The sequence below is a fragment of the Prinia subflava genome, chromosome 1, assembly GCF_021018805.1.
Source record: "Prinia subflava isolate CZ2003 ecotype Zambia chromosome 1, Cam_Psub_1.2, whole genome shotgun sequence".
Classification (NCBI taxonomy): Eukaryota; Metazoa; Chordata; class Aves; order Passeriformes; family Cisticolidae; genus Prinia; species Prinia subflava.
In genome coordinates, this window is record NC_086247.1 from 59658673 (window position 1) to 59682650 (window position 23978).

Genomic DNA, 23978 nt, shown 5'->3' on the forward strand with positions numbered 1-23978 from the left:
ACATGAAAACTCGCAGAGGGGAGCAGATACATGCTACCCTGCTCAACCGCCCCAGTGTCACACAGGGCATGTGGAGCAACCAAGCAACAAGATCTCACCTATGCTATGTCAGCACTGCATTTATTACGCTGTCTTCCATTTATGCAAGTTGATGTTTTAGCCTTCCTAGACCTTCTTTCACATTCTCCTCACTGCTCAAAGAAAAACCCACAGGAACATTCCTGCCTGCTCCTTCTGTTTCTGACATCGCATCTGCGGCTCTGCCATCCTTCAGGTACCTGGGCAGAAGCATCAGCTGGGGCCGGAGCCCTCGACCTGCAGCAGGGCTATCCTACCCACTGGTATTGCATCATATGTCCAACAAGGCTTTTTAATCATCCTGATGATGACAGCTTCCCCTAGGGTCACTTCAGTCCTCTCTGACTGAGCATAAATCACAGCTGACTTAGGAAGAGTACTAAGCGCCTCCACGTCTTGAAAAACACAGCCAGTGGGGAGCTGTAAGGATGAAGAGACTTTATAGATCTGAAAAGTACATCTGAGCATCAAATGCTAAATCTAGTGCTCGGGGGCACTGAGGATCTCTGACACTTCCAGGAGGACACTGAACGCATAAACTTGTGGATGGATTACATATATTACACCTGCCATTTTACATAAACCATGTGTTTTTACACCCTAGGTAAGAACACTTCAAAAAGAAGCACTTCTAGAAAAGCAATTATTTGAGCTCCAAAATTAGGCAACAGTGAATCATTGTCTCTGAAACTAAACCCCCAATAGTACAGATTGGCCCACATGATCAAATCTTTGCAGTCAGTTTAATAGACTTCCAAGTGACCAACATCTGCCTACAGGGATCAGCCTGCCAGACCAAGGAGGAGTGTCAAATTACAAGCTTTGTACTCAATGCAAGCATGTTGATTAAATAAATAAATAAATAAATAAATAAATAAATATCCATTTTATTACTGGCAGCATGGCAGCCCCATGCAAAAACTTCAAAATCTCTTTTCATTTTGAGCTCAGTCTAATATTAGTTTTAAAAAAAAATCAAATCAACAGCATCTTTTAATGTTTAACCAAACAGCTACACTTGTCCCTGGCTAAACTCTGCCACACTGGAAACGAACCAGAGATTACTTTGGTTGAATGAATTTGGCTTTTAACCTAGACAATAAAATTTACTAGTATAAAAGCTGAAATCCCAACTGGCAACGTAAGGAAGCCTTAGGGAACACTCTGCATCTTGCCAACACCACATATCCACCTTTAAAGCTTTAAAATAAATCCCTGACTTTTGTTTCCACATGTATAGGCATATACTATGTTTATACTACAAAAAATCAACACTGATTGGCAAGGGTTAATACTAAGATGCTTGCTAATATATAACCTTAAAACTACAGAGGACTACAGATAACCTGCTTCTGCAAAATTGGAAATAGGAGAAGGAAAACAAAGTATCTGCCCTTTACCAAGACAAGAGAAGCAGAAATAGTGAATGACAACAGGATTCTAAAGTCACTCTATTAAACTGCATTGTTACCTTTGGCATTAAGTTCATCATACACTTACTACTGCTCTAGCAAGCAGCTTTTTTAACAATACTTATATCTAGATGTCCCCTGTCATACTTCAGGAACTTCAGAAAACAATCTCTGTTTCCGAAGCCATCATCATGACAATGTTGCCTTCACTTTCCCATTACCCAGCAAGGCATGTACCATTTTCTGTTAACAACTGACCTCTTGTTTAAACAAATATATTCACAGCATGCAGGTCTATGTCTTGTATAAACAGAGAACCAAATTGGCCCGGCCTACACCCCTGAACTCTCCACGTCAGTGGATGGAGATGGCAGAGTTGAGGAGAATTCAGCCCACAGCATCACAAAGGAGGCAAGGAGACAAAAGCACACCACATTGCACTGCCATAAACACAAAATGTTCCGAATCATTATCTACAGAGAATACCTACAAAGGTATTCTGTTTGCCTGACTTTAAACAGCATCAACAACAGACACAAACCCAGCAATTTCTTTTTTTCAAATCCTGGCCAGGTAATACCAATAGCTTTTCGTTATTGCTATTTTTTTGTTGTTTTTGCTTGGTGCATGTGTGTGTATGTGCCCGTGCCCAGGCAATGCCAAATGTAGGGTAACTGAGTCATACCATCACCCTCTGGGGCCAGGCTGGGCCACCATTGCTAACACTGGCAAACTCCTACTCAAGAGAAAGTGCCTCAAGTCAGCAAGGCTCCTCAGATGAGTAAGAAATGCTCACTGATGTCAGTGAAGATTACCCAGCGAGGGCTTTGAAGTCGCTGTTTTGTAGTGGAGGTGTGTGTGTGTGCACATGCACAGGAGCAGACATGACTCCCTAAAAGCCATGAATTCATCATCAACCTACAAGGCAATACAGCTTACAGAGAAAAGCAGTCAGAAAGTGAGATAATGACCCTATGCCATGACCTCAAGGTAGAAATAAGATGGGCGTAGGTGGTACCTGCTGATACCAGGATTAACATGACTCAGGGAATACAGGGCTGAAAAAAGTGTTCAAGAGGCACAAAACAGATGCCATGAGCACATCTCTTTCTGCCAGCCCAGTTCCCTGTCACCCTGCTCCATTTCCTATGCCACAGTGTGTACTCAGCACACCTAATGCCAAGCTCTAGTCTAACATATGCTGATGTAAATTTAAACTAACGTGACCAACGTAACAGGAGAAATCCCACCAAAATGCACAGTAACTGAGCAAGGTCTGGCCTCTGGGGTTAAGTTGATGCAATGTCCTAAACTGATGGAATATGTATCATTTTCTGACCACTGTCTAGAAGGAAATTACAATGCCATTTATGTGTCCACGGGATGTGGCACCACTTCACTTCCAGTTGCACTGCTCAGGAAATACATAAAAGTAGGTTTCATATCTATGCATATTTACCATGCCACACAGCTCTTACTAACAGGCTGAATTACTGAAACCAGAAAGTTGTTGCTGCTGTGTGCAAAAGGAAAGTATCTTTGCAATGAAAAAGAATACTACACACAATGCTTTTCCCCAGGGAAGAGAGCTGTACTCACATTATTATACCCATGCTATATGGCATGCTAAACCTTTTCCTCCTTGGTCCCTGATCTCTTATATGACTTTTCCCTACTACGCCTTTGTAATGGACACAAGGAGAGAAGGCTAATGTACCATCCTAATATTTTTCAGGTAGCTGGCAGTTTGATTTCTGGAATGACCCAGGGATGCAGGCATTGACCACACTTCTAGGCACTCATGGTGTGATAGAGAACCAGAGCCCCATGGTGCGTTTTCCTGCAAGCCTAGGGCAGGACAGTTTCTGCACAGAAACCAGTTGAGTTTGAAGCAGAGCAGAGGACATTGCCACAGCATCACCACGCAGGCAGCCTTCAGTACCAGGAAGACTGTGGCCAAATTTTTGCCCTGTATTATGCATACACATTCAAATGCCAGATGAGGATCAAACACCAAAGTTGGCTTCCCCCCACTGTAGTAAAATGCATAGTAAATTCAATTCTAATAATTTATTATTGTGAAGAGAACTGTGATAATTAACAGACATTTATTAGCATTTAATTTGACAACAGATATGCTTTGGAGAACTTTAATGACCCCTTAATGAATCCATACAACCACATGTACACAAAGGAGATACAATCAAGTCCTGGAACTTAGTGTGTGTTTGTACACATCCCAGAACAGCAGCAACACATCATCACTGCTACTGGGTGCCACCATATGACAACAGCTTATAATTATACTCTCTTGATAAATCATAATCTTCTGTAAGGCTAAACCGCTGACTTTGTGTTAGATAAAACCAGATGCGTGCTGTGTTCCCACACACCTTTACCTGACCATCATGTAGTGGTTTGATGTAGAGGATGATTGTTACCATAAAGAACTGATCAGAGCTACAGAAGCCTGGAAAAGGGAACTGTTGCAAGTCCTCATTTTGTCTCTGTTATAACGCTAAAAACATAAAGCTACTACTTCTTTTTAAGAGAGCAGAAACATTATACCCAGCACATTGTTTGCAAAAGTCATCAGAGTTAAGGCTGTAGCAGTAAAAGTCATGTCTAGAAAACGTGCTTTCAGGACAGATTCATGACAGTATTCACAGAAAAGACAGGGGATGAACAACAGACTTCCCAAGTGCTTTTTCTTTTCAAGGCTGTTTTTGCTGACATGCATCTTTCAAAAACCCAACTAGTCCTCACAAATTCTACTCATTAACAGCAATTTCTTTTTTAAGGAAGTTTGCTACCAGTGCTAAAAATTAATCAGTCTTAGGTGGCTGTTTGCATCAAGCCTGACATCCTCCCAGCTCTTCTGTGCCAACAGCCTGGTTTCTCAGCATAGCTTCATCCTTCTCACGGGGCCCTTGCAACACCTGGATCACTCCCACTTTCATTCTGAACACAAACCTGCTTCACTTCATATTCCTCCTCCAAAAACTCTCATGCTCAGCATGCCACATCCACCCACTCATTCCAAGTCTGCCACCTTCAAGTTTTGAGTGCTGACACCAGCTCAAGTTGAGAAGTGCACAACAGCCAGGAAAAAGGGACTGCAGAGCAAAGTACGCCCTGGGGACAAGGGACAGGAAAGGAGTATACGAGAAATGGTGATTTGTGCAGTAGAACCAAGTCCCTTCAAGAAACTACACAGAAGAAAAATTCAGTTACCTCACACACATGCAAACACATGTGCTCGGCCAACCTCCTCTTCTTCTGTTTAGTATCTCTTCTCCATAACCACCACCACTCTTCATATCTCCCAGGGCTCCCTGTGATTAAGCAAGGCATCCTTGTGATGCTAGGCACCAGACAAAACACCAGACATCTCCCAAACCCTGCTCCTACACAGCTCTGCACACACTCCACCTCATTCTGGTGCTGCTGCAGGATGGCAGACCAGTGTCACGGGAAGTAAAACAAAACTCAGTCGGACCCCATTAACACATCCCAGACAGCAACATCCAGCAACATCATACAGGGACATCATGACCAGGGGAGCTCTGGACACCACCTCAGCCTCACCACTCGTGAAGAAAAGCATCACCAAAGGGCAATGATTCTTTTACTACCTTAACACGGATAACTACAGATTCCTGCCATGGTGATTTCTGATGAAAAGAAGACATCAGTCACCTACAGAAACTCAGCATTCCTAGGTACAGGAGAAAGTAGCTCTCCACCCTCAGGAGTCTTACTGGACACCCACAGCTCCACCAAACGCCCATTTCCTCCTTATTTCTTTCTGTATGATCTTGTTACAGTCTTCTTTCCTTTAAGGCTGTGTTCAGCTCATCACACCCTGTTTTCTTCTCCTCCAGCTCTTGCTGTGCCTGCTGCTTTGTCCAGCTCCTCACCGCTGCTGAGCAAAGAGACAGCCACTGATGCCAGATGTGAAACGGCTGAGAGATCTTTACAAGTGAACCAGCTCACACTGGCATAGCTCTGCTATCCCCAACACAAGGTGTAATTACCTTACTTGTGGGTGAAATTACACAAGCAGTAATTCTGGTTACCTGGTCTTCAATAAACTTCACAGAGCTGCTCTAGTATTCCACAGGAATTGAGTTATGCTAGGCAAAATCCATTAGACCCTAACAGCATGGGAGGAAAATAGGGAGGACTGTGTGAAGAGCATTTTTATTATTCGTCCACAAAATTATTTTCCTACATTCACATACTGCTATAATTACACAGGTACTTTCTTTTTAAAAGAAGATTCAAGTTTAAAACTTCATTTTGCATATTAGAACAAGAAACTGAGATTCTAGCCCTTCATATAGTGTTATCTTCTTCAAAGTGTAAAATACAATGAATAAAGCAGAATAAACTGGGTCTTTAAGAAAACAAAAATCTGTCTCATGTCTAGCATGTTCTTAGATGACAGACTCTCAACTCTCATCATCCTGTCCTTTTTCTTACATGTTGAAGAGAGTTTCCTTGAAAAGGCAGCGTTCTTCTTCCATGGCGATCACAGATGACAGAGACTGTACCAAGCAATGAGGTTTTTTACCTGGTCAGAGGAAGTACCAACCCAGAGGACAGCACTCTCAATTCTCACTGAGCCAGCAGGACAGCTTCAGGCTCCCTTCACACTCCAGGGTAACCTGTACTGGTGCACAAACTGAACTGCAGGAGAAAGCTGAACCAAAATTCAGACAAATTTCTTGACACTGTCACTGCCCTGGGCTGCTCATCATTCATCAAGTCCATTACGCTCTCTCTCCCATCCTCCAGGAGCACAAATCTCACGGCAGAGCCGCTTTAAGCAGGTATCTGTCTTCCTCTCCAGTCTGGTGATAAAAGTCTTAACCCTTGGATATCAGTCTTAGAACTTGCAGGAAGCCTGGACAAGCTTTCTGCTAGAAGAGAAGAAGACCTAGTCTTTAGAAGGATAAGGAATTAGCTTGGTATCTTACATCTCAAGGTCCCCATTTTCTTCTCTTTTGCCAGCTTGCCAGATCAGCCAGTCCCCAGAGGATTCCTTTTAAGCTTGTATCTTCCATTCCTCAAACAAACCAAGTCAGCATTTCTTTTCTTGAACTTCTTGTTCCCTCCCTTATCTTCTGTCAGAGCCAAGGACACAAAAACAATTATGGGTCTCTCCACCATTCTTGTGCAGTGTTCCACATCTAGCTAAAAAGCTGCAGAAATGTTCACTTGCTATTTCATTGCATTTGGCTTAGCAAGTATTGAAAAGCAAAATAAATGTCACTATGTTATCTCAAGCTGTACATCAGGACAAGGTAGCAAAGAGTGTGAAAGTGACATCTCTTGAACTAGATAGCAGAAGATAAGAGTAATATCTAAAGGGTTCCATCATGGGTGTCTTTCTGTGAGGACTCAGAAGGCTTGCCCTGGTTTGCAACTCTGTTTGTAGCTCAGAGATGTATGTGTGATCCGTAATACACAGCAGTTACAGGATTTTGGTATGCAGAGGTACACACAGGTTGTTTGCAGGTTAGAACAGGACACACAAAAGCCATCAGTCTATTGCACAGACTGCACATCATACACATAATTGTGAGTATGAAATGCCCTAGGTTCTTAACGAAACAGGAGACACAACAATACGCAATTCAGCAGCAGGCATTTAAAATTTTCTTAGTGGCCTGCATGAATTCCACAGATTACAGGTACAAAGTGCTTTGTACCATTTTTTCAGACTTTTAACAAGCCAAACTACCCCTTTACAATATCCAGGCTTCTTAGACATCTACTTCAGAACATAAAAATCTGAGGGGAAAGGCTACCCACAATCTAGAAACCACTTTTGAGCTCCAGACACCCTCCTAAATGCATGAAACTTTGAAGTGAAATACTAGCAAACCTCGCCTTTTGCACTGCTTACTTTTGTGATGGCAACCTATAATCCCTAATCAACCTAGAAAATAAATGTCCGATAAACCAATCTGCTTGTAACCCCATTAACAGATTCTGGCTTCAGTATCAACAGGGTAATTTGCTGAGACTATTTTTAATCCCAACTGCTAAACCATTAATCCCACAATTTCTACATAGTATTTCTACCACCCTCCAAATTTACTCAAGGTTACCAACAATTTTGCAACTCATTAAAAGCAGATAAATAAATAACATTTGCAAATATACACCTCCTGGCACTGGAGAACCGACAGACTCCGATTACTTGGTTGATCCCGTTAAAGCCATTACTTTCTAATTGGAAAGAGTCATTCAGAAGCAAAGCTGTGTGTCTGGCATGTCACTTGACACCTGGTATGTACCGCTCATGATAAAATGAACTCTCCAATATGCTTGCCACAATGAAAAGAAGTGGGTTATTTCATCATATCCCTGATAGTCACAGCTCTCTACTAAAATCTGTTCTAATTTAATGGGACCAAGGTTATCAACATAAATTGTCATGTTTTCTCAAAGTGGCATTAAAATATTCCCCAACTATCATTATTAATGTCAATATAAATTATGCATTGAAGATCACAGCATTCATTACTAAGGTAAAATTTATCTGGAGGGAAAGAAAAAAAGAGACAAACAGAGCAAATCTAATTAAAGTAAGTATTTATAGATTTCATACAGCTCTTCTCTTTAGTGATGAAAACACTTCTTTAAAAAAGGTCTTAAAATAAGCATTCACAGGGCCATCAAAAACAGTACCAAGAAAACATTGTATTAATCAGCTAAAGGTACAGTTACACAGAGGATGTTGCAAAGGAACTGATGTGATAATGCAGGAGCCTGGTAGTTTATCCAAGGATGTATTAACATGGCAGCACAACAATCTGGAAGACAGACACTTGGTTTCACGTAAGCAGCTACACACAGCAGGAAAAAGCTGTATTTAGTGTTGGAAGGGTGGTGTTTAATGCTCCTTTCAACTTCTATAAATTACAACATCAGCCATTCCTAATTGGTATACATTAGTATTCAAACACCACATTGAAATTAGAAGCTTAGCAGTTTTTCGGTACACTTACAGACACTTCATACAAACACATGAATAACCTTGTTGAAACATTTTAGAGTCCCAAGGTTAAAAGAAATTACTTTAAGAGACAGATGGTGAGCAACTGGTCCCTCAGTGAGGAGTGCCACCGACTTTTGAAAGTTCTCACGCGACGCACCGTATGGGGCTAACTCCTGTTTACTGCACACTTTGGGACCTTGCAGTAGAGCCTCATCTCCCAAAACCCCGAAGATGTGCACAGATAGGATGGCACAGGGCAAAGAAAGCCTAAAAATACAACTCCCAAGGAAATCCAAAGGGAAAATAAGATATCTTATTTCTCTAATTGCATAGTTTAAGTCAGTCCTTAAGTCGCCTGATTCATAGTTTTATCATACTTGTGGCTGCCAATACTGGTACCAGCTCACCAATACAGGTGCCTCACAGTCTACCACAAAGGAAGCCAGAATGTATCCATTAAAACAGACAACTAAGCACCCTCTGTGTAAAGCCTGGTGGACGAGGGGGGGGTAGGGGGAGAGAAAGACTTTGCAAGCACATACTCAGCCATCAAAGGAGCAGCTCTAGTTTCAGCCAGCAGAGACTGTAACACCTCGCCCCGCAATCCTTTACAACACACCGTGTCACCGGCTATTGTTCATAACTCTTCCCCCAAACCATTTCAACATTCAGAGAATGACTATTTCTTAAGGAAATTATTTCAAAGGGGAAAAATATTGCTTACTCATGAACCTGGTATCATTGTAACAATGAGGCAAAACAGCTACAGACAATTACATTGCACAATCCTAAATGCATCTTTATTGTACTAGATTTCAGAAAAAGAACATTCTGAAACACTGAAATAAATCAGAGAATAAATGCGACTTGTTGTCAGCTCATACAATATGGGTTAAATGCTACCATATGGTGAGTGCGCACACGTTACCCTTTTAAAAACAAAGAACACGGTTAATTTCATTCCCAAATCTATTTTTAAATAAGTAAACGTGACCATTTTAAAATTAGGCTACAATTGTGACTAGAACACCTCAATTTCCACCAGCTTCTCTCCCTCTTTCTTTACTGAAAACTAACACCACTTCCCTGCTCACCATCTTTTTAAAAAGGACAAGGAAAAATTACTATTCAGTCAGCTTATCCCCGTAATAAGCCAACATAAGCATTTCTACACAGTGTAAAAATAGTGACGAGCCAACTCACCGTTCTTCCTTTATCATACCTGCCGGAAAAGCAGAGCATGAGTGCGTGTGTGTCTGTGTGTGTGTGTGCAGTACGTTCAAACTCAATGACATACGATCCGGTTTTCAGCAAACACTCACAACAGGACCTGCCCGACACACAGAGCTCTCGTCTCCCTGCACCCCCCAGCATGTACTGAGACATACAGTTTCGGTACACTCCCAGCCAAAAAAGAACAACAACAAAAAAACAACCAAAGGAAACACGAATGAAACACACGCAGGGTAGCTGAAGTGGATGCTCTTGATTTGAAAACTGTCTGTCTAGCCTCTCTGCTATTTGTTTTTATCATTATACTATAAATGAAACACGTCAGGAGTCTAAAAATAGCTACAAATTGTAATTACATATGCTTTGTAGTTTTTATTTTACTTTGAAAAGAAGATTAAAAGCTAGATCATTTTAGAAGCTGGCCTTAAAGATTTAGGGAGCCGCAAAATTCTTCTGCTTTGCAATTTGAAGTACACTGCTGGAAAGCATTTCCTTTGGGACATAAATACGACAGCCCCAACATGGAGAAGTGAGCTCCCAACACCACACAGTGAGATGGCAAGAAAGAAAAGGGAGAAGAGTAGACAAAGGAAAAAGTAATTTCTTAGAGATTCTAAGAGTGCTCTGATTACGGATGTAATACTATAAGCTTTAATTAGGAGCTAAGTGCTGTGTGCTAAATTCATCCCCTCATCCAGTGCTATAAATTCAGAGTCACCCTACTAAAGTTACCTTGGGTTTACCACAACGGTACAACAGTAATGCCAGGCCCACAGCTTCTGCAACAGCCATAATGTAATGTGGATTTTGTTGAACAAGCATTAAGCGACACAATATCCTGCTGATAAAAATTTAATTCTTTTCCATAAGCAATCACTTAAATGAAAGGCTAGCAAAAATGAATTTTAAGTAGTCCTCAGAAGGTAAGCAGTCTTGAATCCACAGAAAAGAGTCTCTGTTCCAAGTCATGACTTGAAAGAGTTTAGAGACCAGAGTCCTCGGCAGCCCCTGCCCCAGTGTCCCTGCCATGGGCACTATGTGCAGTGTTAGCTCAGAACTTGGGAGTGGTAAATAAGCAGCTTATCTTACAGCAGATGCGTGCTACTGCTATGAGACCTGCTAGAATTTATTAGGCAATAAATAGTTTGGTAGCAACTTATGAGATGCAAGTTCTGTCCATCCACACGCTACTTCGTCTCAGAGCACACACTTAATGCCCCGCGTTCATTTGCACAAGCGCTGTTGCCGTAATGCAGTTTCAGGAATGCAAGGACAAACTGCTAACACCAAGTGTGTGACAACGCTGATGGGCCTCTGCAGATAACCAAGATGTAAACAACATCAAAAAATGAACAAGCAGCACTGAGTAATCATCACAACAGAAAAAAAAGAGAGCTCGCTGGCTTCAAATGGCAAAGCAGGTTCAGCAGATCAAGACCAAACATTTGCTGACTAACAGTTAGGTAATGAAAGTAAACACTTGTAATGAAGTCATCATCCTAATGAAAGCCGTGGCAGTGTTAACTACCCGGACCATAATCCATCCGCAAGTTTTAATGCGGGCTCACTAACATAATATTTACTAGAATTGTTCCTGCTGGAAAAGGAAAGGAAGTTTCATTTACTTTTACCATAGAAGTGACAACCAAGAAATATTGCTATCCATTAAGTCATTCTAGCTCCCAAGCACTGTACAGAGTTTCTGTGCAGTTACAGTGGGTAACTGAAAAACAGAATTTTGCCTTCAGTGTCTGAGTCAGAACAGCTTTATTCTAGCTCTGAAGTGTATAAATATTTGCAGCATGTAAGATGTCTGCTTTGAAAAAGCAATGTTGCTCCAAGTTTCAAATATTTATATTGCAGATATCTAATCAAATAAATGTGATTTTTTTTTTCCTGTTTGGTTTTTTTTGGTTTTGTTTTTGTTGGTTTTTTTGCCACACGGTGATTAGGTATCTGGATTAAGTTTACAGCTAGAGGAAAAAAAATTACCGTAAGTTTTAGTTGATTAACTGCCAATATAATTAAGGATTCCAGATACGCATATAGAAACTGTAATTCCACCCAGAATCACCTCCATGCACTCCCAGTAGTCAATGGGAGTGGAAAGGCTGGTTATTATGAGTCAGCAGTGGATTCACAAGCAACAAGTCAATTTTTAGGATGGTTGTACATGCTTTTACCCAACTAAAGAACATCACATTATGATGTTGTGAAAAACAGTTTCTCCTTTCCGTGCAGAAATCCAGTGCCCATTCAGTCTTAAAAGATATGTATCTACAAATTCATACTTGTGTCTCAAAAACTTAAACGGTCCTTTTCTTGTGAAATTTGCAAGCTTGGACAAGTTGCTTCCTGCAAAATGCAATCACTTTGCATTTCAGCTTTCTATTTCGATGACTTTAAGAAACAGTATAGTCAAACCCAGATTTCTAGTTTAAGTACATAAATACAGATTTCATCACTGGTCTCAACAAAAGCTGATGCACTGGATCATTCTGCATACTGCATGTAATCCCAGAGAAGTCCTGGAAGTTCTTGGCACAAATTGAAGTCTTCACAGAAGTCAGGCCTTTCAAAGCTGACACGTTTTGGATCATACTAAATATAGATATATCTATGTAAATATAGATGGGACCTCAGCATAAAACTCATCAGATCTTAATCATAGAGAACGATGACAGATAACTATAGATAACTACAGTTATAGGTAACTATAGACAGATAATATTTATTGGAAATTATTACTATATATATAAATATTAAATATATTATATATATTATATATATATTTATATATATATAAAACTGTAAGATAATAGTTATAGGTAACTAAAGGTAACTGTTGAAGTCACCTGCACACAAAGACCTTAATAAAAAAGTCCAAACAAACAGACTGCCCAAAGTTCTCAAGAGTTGGTGATTACACCATTTCTATGAGGATACTCTTTCCAGGCTGCCCACTTGCGTGTGCAACCCACAGTAGGATGCATTTTAAAGGTTATGCATTTTTCAGTCAACTGAAGCCAACAGCTCAGCTTCTGAAGGTGATCTGTAAGATGTTAAGACATAAACATCCTCCTTTGCTAAAATGAGGATCAATTCAACAGGGAGAGATTCAGAACAATGGCACAATCGTTTTCAGCCCCTTCAATGAAGGGCTACTGTACTGATAATCGCTATTATTAAATCTTGGTGACAGCATGGTACTATGACCAATTTTAAAATCATACAATGAACCTAATAAAAAAATTTAAAGTAAATATATTAGTTATTGCCACTGGAAAACTTTAATCTACAAAATGTTGCTCCATTCTAGGCAGTTACTGAGGTCACTTGCAAGTAACAATAGGTAGATTTCACCCCAGTGATGTGAACTCTTCTGTGATGCAGAGGAATACTCATTCCCATTCATGGAGAGACTAATACCAGTTTGTCTGGTACAGGAATTTAGAAGGTTGTGCTAAGCTTACATAGGTGCCCTGCTAACAAAGACCACTGCTCTCTTTAAACATGTTTTAGATCATTCCTTAGGACAATGTTATTCTCACTGATGCTTTGTTTTTTCTCTCCTTTCTGTAAGCATTATCTTTGCATATTAATCTAACAGTTTGGAGGGAGGGCTGTAAAGCCCTATTGTTCACACAGACTCCACAGTACTTATCACTAGCTAGGTGTCACTTCAACACCACTCAGTTTTATAGGAACCAAAGGCTTGAAAACAAACCCCAGGCAAGAATTTCTAGAGATAGCTAAAAACCACTTTACACCAGGAGCTAGTAAAGGTGTGCTTGTGCCAGCAACACAGAGCCCCACGCAAATGACTTTATTATACAGAGCTCACTCAAGATGGCTATGGCAGCTACCCCTGTGAAACTGAAGATGTCTCCTGGAATATCCGCACCTTGAGACTAATTACACCTCAGGTGTTCCTGTGCAACTTCAGCTTCCAGTTTCAACAGGGGGAAAACTCCAAAAACCACTGTGACCACCCTGGTGGGGCGAAGTTGGGGTGTACAGAGCAGCAGATAACCGGGCTGATGATTGTGGGGTTGCTGTGACAGAAGTGAAGGACACTTTGGCAGAGAAACAAAGCAATAACATTCACTGACAGACAACTTATCCCGGCCAGCTGCCACGGACAAAACTACTGGAGCAAAACTACCAACACACTCCTCGCTGAGATGAAACTTTTGCTTCCATCACCAGCACCCCTCCTGGGCACTGCTCCCCCACAAAACAGCCAACACCTCTTACAGTGCAGTTATTTTCTGCCCACTGGTAGCAGCCAGCCTGGGGGGCAAGCACATGGGGGACTCACTAGGGAAGCCCAACACGCACTACAACCCACACATGCCCATGGGACACAGCCACAAACACAAGGGCATGAGCACACACACGCACCTGCTTCCCATGAAGCATTCCCCCACCCCACAGCCATGTGAGCTTCAATGTGCCGTGCATACACAGACCAAGCAGGATATACAGGCACACACATCTGGCTCCCGTGCAGCAATGCAACATACCCCATCTCTGCCCTGCATCTGTGCACACACACTCCTATCCACCTGTCGGAGCATCCCTCCCAGCCCTGCATGCACCTGTCCTGCATGCAGCATGCAGCTCCTCAGCATGTACACATACACACCCCCCCAAACCCCATCCACATATCTCTCCTGGGGCTGAGGGAGGGCAGCTGAAGGTCACTGCCCTGCCACAGGGTCAGCATCCTCCTGCTTGGTCCAGGACACACAGGGCCTTAAAGCACTGCTGGAAAGCAATGGTCAAAAATCAGGACACACAGCATATCTCACAAAAAAACCCCTCTCAGATGTCATCCCACTCACACACCGTGCCCGGGAATGGAGGTACGAGGGAAATCTGACAGAAGACTTTGAAAAAGACTCCCCCTCCCAAATCAAAATCAACCCATGCCATGCCACTCAGCTTTTGCTTAAAATTACGCTTTTTGGGTTTTTCTGGGGGGGAGGATTGGGGGTGAGAAGGCAGCGAAATACGCGGTTGCCAAGTCGAGTTAATGAAAAACCCTTTGGCTGTTAACTCATTTAGTGCAGCAAGCATGAAATAAAGTCCGTGGCATGGGGCCAAAGCGCAGCGGCCCTTTGCCGGGCGGGCTGCTGGGACCTCCCCCGGCCGCCGAGGAGCGGGCCCGGAGCACGGCACCCAGCCACCAGGTTTGGGGAGACACTCCCCAGACACCGGCGAATCCGCCTCAAAATAATACAAATATTAACACAAACCCCGCAAAAATCAAAATATCGATGGCCCTGCCAGGCCCGAGGAGCTTTTTCATCAAGGCGCTTTTGCATCCACTTCCAAAAAAAAGCCGGATCCCACTGTTGGGGAGGAACGGCGAAGGGACAGCAATAAGGAGGCCGGGCCGGAGGTGCGGTCAGGGCATGGCGGGGCAGGGCAGCACGAAGGCGGCGGCACGGCGGCTCCTCGTCCCACCTCGCCGCGCCCCGGCACCCCGGGGCCGAGCGGGGCCGGGCCGGGCCGGGGCGGTGGCGGGGGGCGGGCCCGCGGGCCGGGGCCGCCCCGGCGAGGCGGGGCCGCCGGCGGGCGGGGGCTCGGCTCGGCGTCCGTCCGGCCCCATTCCCCAGCCCCCCCTCAGAGCGGCACCCCCCGCGTCCCTCCCCGCCGAGAAAACTTCTCCGCTCGCCGGGAGAGTTCGGCTCCCCAGCCGGGGAGACACGGGGTGCGAGCGGGGGGCGATGGGGAGCGAGGGGAGGAGGAAGAGGAGGAGGAGGAGGCGGTGAGAGAGTTGCGCCTCTCCCCAAAAAGGGACTTTGACCCAGCACCGCTCTCCGGCGGACCGCGAATTACATATTTTTGTCACAGGTCGGATCCTAACGCACGTCGACACAGCGTCTAATTTATGAACTCATCAGCCTAATTTCATTATTTAATCATGCGCCCAGCAATCGTGTTTCCTTAAGAAAGGACTGACCTATTTTTGGCTGGAGATAAACGATCATGTTAACAGATGTTAATCTTGTAATCTGTTTTTCCTGTAAGCACTTCGCATACCCGCGTTTCAGACATTTAAAAAAAAAAGTTGAAAAATCTTGCCCAAACGACTTGACGTCACGATTCAGTTCTTATTAAAAAAAAAAAAATCTCGCAGTGGTTTCAAAGACATTAAATCTTTTTCACTTTATAAATGCTGATTTGTTCTGCCTCAACTCCCACAGGCTTTTATTTGCATTTCAAATTCCACAGGTTACACCAGTCGCCTTTTCAGAAAATGTACACCAACAATAAGGCAGCAAATGGGGGGGGGGGGGGGGAGGGGAACCCTGCATCTGGATTAAATAAAGAACAGAATTAATGTTTCGAAAATAGTCCGAGCAAAATTATATTTGCACGTCCAGTGCCCGAGCGCCTCCGTATCCATAGGGGTACTGTAAAGGATAAGCTGTGGGCACACACAATGCGCATTCCCCACAAGACCCCTGTCTGCTGCTGGGAGCTTATTAACGCTCCTAATAAATGGTGCTGACTCCAAACCGACACTTTTCGGCTTAAAACACAGGGTTTGTCTCCAGCACTTAATTGCAGAGGTTAGCTGGTTTGAGGGGAAAAACAACGGCCGGCTGTCATGCTCCGCACGCCTCCCTACACGTACTGCCAGTTTTAGCACCCCACCTTCTTCCCTCATACCAAAGTTTACCCATCCAAACTTTCCTCAACTTGCCCAAGTGCCTAATTCGCATTGGGATCGCGACTCGGCGCTATGCTAATGATCACCGAAGATAGTAATGGGGGGAGGGAGGGAGGGACGAGGAGGAGGAAAGCTTTTATAGCAGAAAATGTCTGGAACTGCATTATTTCTATTCTTCTTTTCTCTCCCTCCCTATCTCTCTCCCTTCCCTCCTTTCGACCCCCCCCCTTTTTTTTTTAACATGTACATTAAAGTCCCTGCCTCCCTCCCCCACCCGCATCAAACGGGCTATTTTTCCTCTTCTGGAAATAATCGCTACGGAGACATTGTCCTCCGAGTCCTCCTCGCTGTCTATATGTGAATAATTGTTTTCTCTGCCCGCCCACCCCCAACTTCCTTTGATAAACTGTGTACTTCTCTAACGGGGACCACGCAGCGACCGACTCGCCACGGATCCGAGAGCGACCCGCAAACAAGGGGGGCACACACACGGACACAGCCCCACATCGGGCATTTTTCGCACACGCTGGATCAATATCAGCGGGGCTGGGGGGAGAAGGGGGGAACGACCACTGTTAATAATTGAAGTGGCTACTCGGGGCTCGACGACCCATCACCCACCTTCTTCAGCCGAAGCTTTTTACTTTAAAGTGCGGCAATTTGTTCTTTGTCTCTTAATGGATTAATATCGCAATCCGCCCCCCCTCAACGCCCCCTGACGGAGCGTACAAAGCCAAAAGGCAGCCGGAGCCCGCAGGGCTCCCCCACCCCCCGGCACCACCACTGCAGCAAACCCGACCTCCTCCTCGCGGAACAGCGCAAAGTTACCATTTTGGAGCTGCTCCGATGACCGGGGGGACAGTCCCCGTACCCGGGGGAGGCGCGAAGTTGAGGGGTGTTTTTTCCCCCGAGGGGCACAGCCCGAGGACCCCCCCCGCCCCCCGGGCCGTTCCCGCGCCCCGCCGCCCCTCACCTCCTGCGCGGCCGGCGGCGGCAGCGTTCGGGGAAGGGCGCGCCGAGCCGCGCTGAAGGTGAAACCACGCGCCGCATGCGAGCGGCGCCGCGCTGCACATGATCCGCCGAGCGGCTCCACTGGCGCGGGCGGGGGCGGCCCCGCCGGCCCCCGCCGCGCCCCGCGCCCGCGCACCGCCCCCGCCGCGCCCGCGCCCCGCCCGCCCCGCCGCCGCCGCCGCGCGTCCCCCGGCGGCCGCGCCGCTGCGGCCGGTGCCGAGCCCGCACGCACACGCCGGGGACCATTGTCTGCGCGGGGCAAAGTTGGGGCGCGGGTGCCGCCGTCCCCGGGCGCTGCGGGAGCGCGGGGGGCGGGAAAGCGGGCGCCGCGCTGTGCGGGCGCGGAGTGGTGCTTCTGCCCACTGCCGCCCCGGTTCCCACCTACCTCCTCCGCTGCGAAAGGTGCGGGCTGCAGTTGCCCCAGATGCATTTCTATGAGAAACTTGATTTTTTCTTTTTATTTTTTTTTTGGGCGAATTCCACTGGTAAAATATTTATGGATCTATTGAAATGCGCAGAAACAACAACATTAAAGTCCTCAATCAAGATCAAAGAGGAACACTGTTCAACAGCCACGCTGGGGAAGTTGAAAGACCTCCGAACAAATCAATCTGCCATATGGCTATAGAAAGAAAAAAAAATAAGAAAACAAGCAACAAAAAAGCTTCCCTGCCCCCCCCCCCCCCCCCTCCTATGGCTGAAAAGTTCAATTCTTGTTTTCCTGTCTGTTTGCGAAGCTTGGTTTAATCACGCCAAATCTGTGTGTGCTACAGGCGAGGGGAGTGTGTTTAGTCTATGGCTGGGAAGCCTAATTTAACGCTCGGTACTAGACATCAAGGGTGTGGATGGAGCTTTTTCTTTTTCTTTTTTTTCCTTTTTTTTTTTTTTTTTTTTCCTTTTTTTCTTTCTTTGTCTCGTAATGTGCGATGACGTTCATTTGACACGGAGCACTTTTGACGGAGGGTTGGTGTTATCTCGGCGCCCCGGGCCGCCAGAACCCCCTCGCCCCCGGGCACCCCGGCTCTGAGCCCCCGCCGGAGCCGCCCCCGCCTCCGGGCCGGCCCTTCCTGGGCGCACCGGCCCCGCGCCGCGCTCCCTCCCTCTCCACTTGGGACGCGAACTGCTCCGGCAACGAGAGGAAAACAAAATTGGGGCGGGGGGAGGCTTTAAATCCTGCCCTTTCCAGTGCTTATTACAAGAGCCCTCGGAATAAAGGGAAGGGGTGGGGGTGGGGGACAGCGAACGAGAGGGGAAAGTTGGTAATGAAGGATACACGAATCATAAAATGTAAGCTATGTGTGATTAATGATCTGCACTAATTTGTATAGCAGGCGTGTTAAAGGTCATTGACAATTGTTGCTGCTTTCAGCATGAATGCCTGAGTGGGATGTATTTGGGACAATCAAATTTGATTCTAATTTACAGAAAAAAAATAACTAGACGTGCATAGCAGCTGGTCAAAATATAGAGGACGCACTTTAAAAAGTGCACGTCCTATTCTTCAAAAGCAGCTTTGTTACATTAATGGGGGTGTCTTTAAGTGCCTCAATAGTAAATAAGGCATCTGGAATGTCTGGATTTTGTCCCTTATGCATCAGCATCTTTCTTGCGCACCTTTTCAATTGCAGGCCAAATGGGGTTCTCAGTTACTCCAGAAGTGCAGCATTTTGTGGGAATTCTGCATTAACTGGTGCCAGATTTACCTGTGAGTGGACCAGAGCAGATGTCACCTCTCTGAGCCTGAAGAATCCACCCCAGGCACACGCCTATAACACAAGCGTGTAGATTCTCTAATCACAGTTTATATAGTACTTTAGCATTTCTTTACACAAAGAGTAAGAAATCCATTATAAATCAGCATTCCTGGGCAGTATTTAGAACTACAGTATTAAGCTAACAATTTCCATATGGCGAAAATTGACAAGTCAGAGCAATGAAAGGTGCATGAAACTTCTCAACTCCTCTACCTAAAAATGTGATTTTTATGACCTACTCCTTTTCTCTCGGAGTCTGTACAGATTCTTTTCCTTAGACAGTAAAACATGAGAATACACAACACAGTGCTTGCTCTATTACTTGACAGAGTAATGCTTTAAATGCTTGATATTTTCCATATTTGCTTCCATAGGCCCCAGTCTTGTACTCCTTGTTCCTGTAAGAAAATAGGAGGCTGCAGGGATGAAAGGACTGGAGAACCCATCTCAAGCTTAGTACGTGAGGGGTATTCCACTTTAATGGAAAGGCAATTAAAAATTCAGAAGATGCAGAGACCTTAAAAACAATCAAGCGGTATATTAATTTCACGGAAAGTCACCAGCAGAGTTCCTCTGTCCATGTAATTTTAAATAGGAGATTTTCTCACATTTCTTCTGCTGAGCCCAGCACTTTAGGGTTTTAAAAGCAAACCTGAAACAGTGTAAGAATTTATAGATTCAAAAGATATGCGGGATATATTTGCATAATATCATCGACGTCATGAAAAATTTCAGGTAGTGATGATGTTCTTAATTTTCAATTTGTTAGTAATGTACTATTTCCATGGGTAACTAATTTGTTTGCAGACAGTTTACTCATTTTATCTTTGCCAGAAATCTTCCAGGAGATGTCCTCCAGTTTCAGATTCCTTAAATTACAGTATTTTGTATGAGAATGTCAGTGATATTAATGGCTCAATACGTATTTTACTATTTATAGACTTGCATGTATAATAATTCTGGCTAATGAAATACTTGGAGCAGGAAAGCATTTATTTACTTTTGCTATGGTCTAATAAATTATTTGTTCAGCGTTTGGGACCAGGCTTTCTCAAGTTAGGGAAAATGGCAGTTTGATGAAATTCTGTGCGATGACTTGTCTGCATAACTTAGCCTTAGGAGTGATTGGTGGAAGTTTAGATAAGAAAAGGTTCCCAAGAAACACTGTGGTAGAGTAGTGAGGAAAAAGGCCATCTCTGTAAAAGCAAGGCAGAAAGCATAGATAAATACGTCAAGACAGGCAAACAAGCCAAGTTTGGATTACGTTTCATATACATGTGTGTGCATATGTGTGTGTGTACCTGTCACATACACAAATACAGTCTGTGAAATATAATCTAAGGGAGTCAGTCTCTTTTTCTGAGTGCTTGTGCAGAGTTACTGAAATTTTGTGCCAATTAATATTTTCAGTTATTACAAATCTATCTGAAATTCTATTTAAATCTAAGACAGAGATTCTGCTCTCAAACTGTGCTTGGTCAGAATAAAGATCACACAAACTGATGACAAATAATCTTTAACTCTTTACGTTCTAAACCACATCTTTTCTTGGTGTATCTGAATATATAAAAAACGTGCAGAAGTTACCAGCTGGAAGGCACAGGCAGCTCTAATACCCATCTATGTCTGCAGATCACTACAGAAGCATTCCCAGTAATGCTTTTAAAAAAGAAACTCCCATCTCTGACTCCAGTTAAAATGTGCCATTCTACCACTGGTGTGCTTCCAGAGTTTCTGTGGGTGGCACAAATTTCACTCTAAAACAAAATGGCTTCAATTAATGACAAGCTTATACACTTGGATTAAATACATTGACTTCTGATGTGCATCACAACAATCTTTCTCTTCTCTCTAATTGTGCCTCAGAAGCTGGGCGGTGTCAGGCTGCTTCCAGAGTTTGTGCCGAGAAAACACACCCCCACCCATCGAAGTTTTGCACACCAGCGTCCTCCAGGTCTGCATGGATTGAGGTCAAGCTCTTGCACCCTGTTAATTTAGTCAGGCGTAAATCTAGCGAACGGATTTGAAAATATTTTTCCATTTGGAGAGGTGCACATATTTCATGATCTGACATGTCTATTAATGTGTAACAGCAATAAGCAACTTGGTCATATCTGTTGACAAATTGTATCAGGTGTCAGGATGTGGTCATAACCTCTTTACTTTCTATTCATACAAGCTGTCCCCTTGCTATCAATGTAATTGCATCAATGATAAAAGATGACTGTTTTGTTTCCATCAAAACAGGTATTTGTTTCCATCATCTCATTTATGGCATGTAATGAGCTATTCCTTATGGCAGAAATAATCTGGAGACCTTTCTTGAAGAATCAACATTTTTAATGTCTTTCATGTTTGCCCCTACCGCCAACACAGTTGCTAGGATATAGCCTGATTTTGATTTTTTTGCTTTGATCCTCTCAAACCCACATTTTTTTAAACTGAATTATCCAATATTGCTTTTACACTGACACTGAGGAAGAGAGCGGAAAAAGTTAATATTGCAAATAAGTAGAGCCTCAGCATACGCGGCCATTTTAGGTTCACGCTAAATGTACCAACTTTTCCAGCCCCTGCAGTCAGATTTTCTCACTCATATGTAATTTTATAAACTGCATCACGGCTTCACAGCAGGTAGGGAGCCCACAAACCTGTTCTTAATTTCAGCTTAACTGAAAGAATCTCAGCAGCAGCTGGTTTCAGAATAGTTGATCAGACATCCACAGATGTGGCCCATAATAGGTTCAGAAATAAAAAATAACTAGGCCACAAAGTAAAATTATTTCAAGGAAGACAAATTCAGTAAGGATGCGACTTTAAGATTTTTTTTTCTTTGAGACAGAGTCATTGGGAGGGCATATTTCTATGGCTTAGGATTTTCCATTGTCTACCTATAGTAATACTGCAGTACACTGATTTTCTGGCAGGCTGGACTTAGCTGTTAGCAGGCTGTGCTCTCCCAAAGCAGAAAAATGGGATATTTCTGAGTTTGTGTCGCCTCCTCTCCCCTCCCCCTCACCCTCCTTATGTTCCTCCAAGCATAACTGATAGTACTGGAGTGCTTGTGCGCTTTTCTAACTGGACCAGACAAAGACGTACAACAGCTAAAAATGACCGGTGGTGCTACAGCGAATGTGCTTCTTGGTCAAACTGGGGAACTGGCTGCCAGCTCCAAACAATGTGTTATCTGGGGCTGTTACACAAAGTTTAAGTGAAGGACTACAGAAAAGAAATAGTTTTGCAAATGTTCATTTCTGGAGTTTAGCAAGGAGAAGAATTTAAATGATTTGTGGAATGGCATGGCAAATACATCGTTATACTATCTTCTGCTGAGTAGAAAATACCTCAAAAGTAAAAGTGGAACAAAACAGTCACTTGTCCTCGCTAACAAAATTTCCCTTGACATTCTGTGCAGTGGTCTACAGTGGTTGAATAATCTTAGTTTATATGGTCTTTCAGCTCAGGCATGCGAGGAAAAAGGAACTTCAAAAAGAGAATATTTTACCTGACATGTACTATTTTAAGGCTTCAGTAATTAGAGACCTGCAAAGGTCAAAATAGCCATCAATATCACAAGCAACAGAGTAGAAGTAACATGTTTGAGAGGAAGTTATTTGGTTGGCTGTAACATAATATGCCGTAAGCACTCAGATGTGGATCTGCAATGACGAGCAGCAGAAGAAACAGTAAAAGTTAACCAGCATCAGATATTTACTTGGCTGAAAGCACACAGGAACTTGCAGATGAGAAATAGAGATGCTTTGGAGTCTGAATCCCAGAGTTTATTGCCTCGCTGCAGAGATGCTGCAGCTTTCACCGAGGTCCATCCACACAGGCTAGAGTAAAAGTTTGCCAGAGCCTTCTAACCTTTTAGCGAGCCAGACAAAAACTCGGCATTCAGAAGCTCCCAAATGTTTTTTCTACTTTCTGGATCTCGTTCAAATCAGAAAGGTGTGTCATTAGCCTAGTTTTAGCATATTACTGCCCACTTCCTAAAGTAAAATTAGGAAATACTAGATTGGGGTGGGTAGCTAAGATGCTGCTGTGTGTCTGCTGCTCCTGAAACTGTGTGTACCAGCCTGTGTTTCTAAACTGGCATAAATTAAAATGAGTAGAAGTACAATGATTACATCTGAAGCTGCAGTAGTTTGCAACAGTATAAGTTGCAATAAATATGCAGAATTTTGGAGAAAATTATTTTGAGAACAGGAACTCTTCCAAAAACTTCCCACAATTTCTTTCATTGATGATAGACCATTTTTCTTCTCTGCACAATTTTATGCCAATTTGGCCATTTTTCTAATTTCTCCATAAATCACACAAAATTCATGACTCCTTTTATCACATTTGGATCCACAAATTAAACAACTGAATTTGTTCTAGTGAGAGAAAGAGGCTGAAACAAACACTCAGGATCATTAGCATAAAATTATCAGCATAAAATTATCCTGCCTTATAACAACAAGTGGCAGGCAGCTTCTCATTTGTTGCTTTCATAGGGTTTGAAAGACAGAAGTGAGCTAGGGGAGTTGGTCCACTACAGATTTTGTGAGGCATTTGCCTTTTTTTACCCCATTAAACTCTAAAGCTAATAAACTCGGAGCATTCGGTAACAAGCAAGGCACTCATGTCAACAAAGACCTTACTTAGAGACGGCAAGGTTTTGAGAAACTTCTGTGGTCGAGGATTTGAAGATATTTTAGTCATATGCAGTGCACTTTTACTTCTCTGTTTCCTACAGTATAATCCCCTTTGCTTTCCCCCCTCTGTGTTTTAAAACGAGCACAGAAAAG

The 23978-nt window shown here is 43.6% G+C and overlaps 1 protein-coding gene across 2 annotated transcripts in view; it reads right to left on the reverse strand.

The window, feature by feature from the left end:
* ZNF516 (zinc finger protein 516) overlaps positions 1–17530 on the reverse strand; it is a 101676-nt gene extending 84146 nt beyond the window's left edge. Inside the window, exon 1 of one of the 2 annotated variants that reach the window (XM_063397587.1) lies at positions 17394–17530. The gene's annotated coding sequence lies outside the window, so the exon portion shown is untranslated. The other variant, XM_063397591.1, reaches the window with a different exon arrangement.
* Between the last annotated feature and the right edge of the window lie 6448 nt (positions 17531–23978).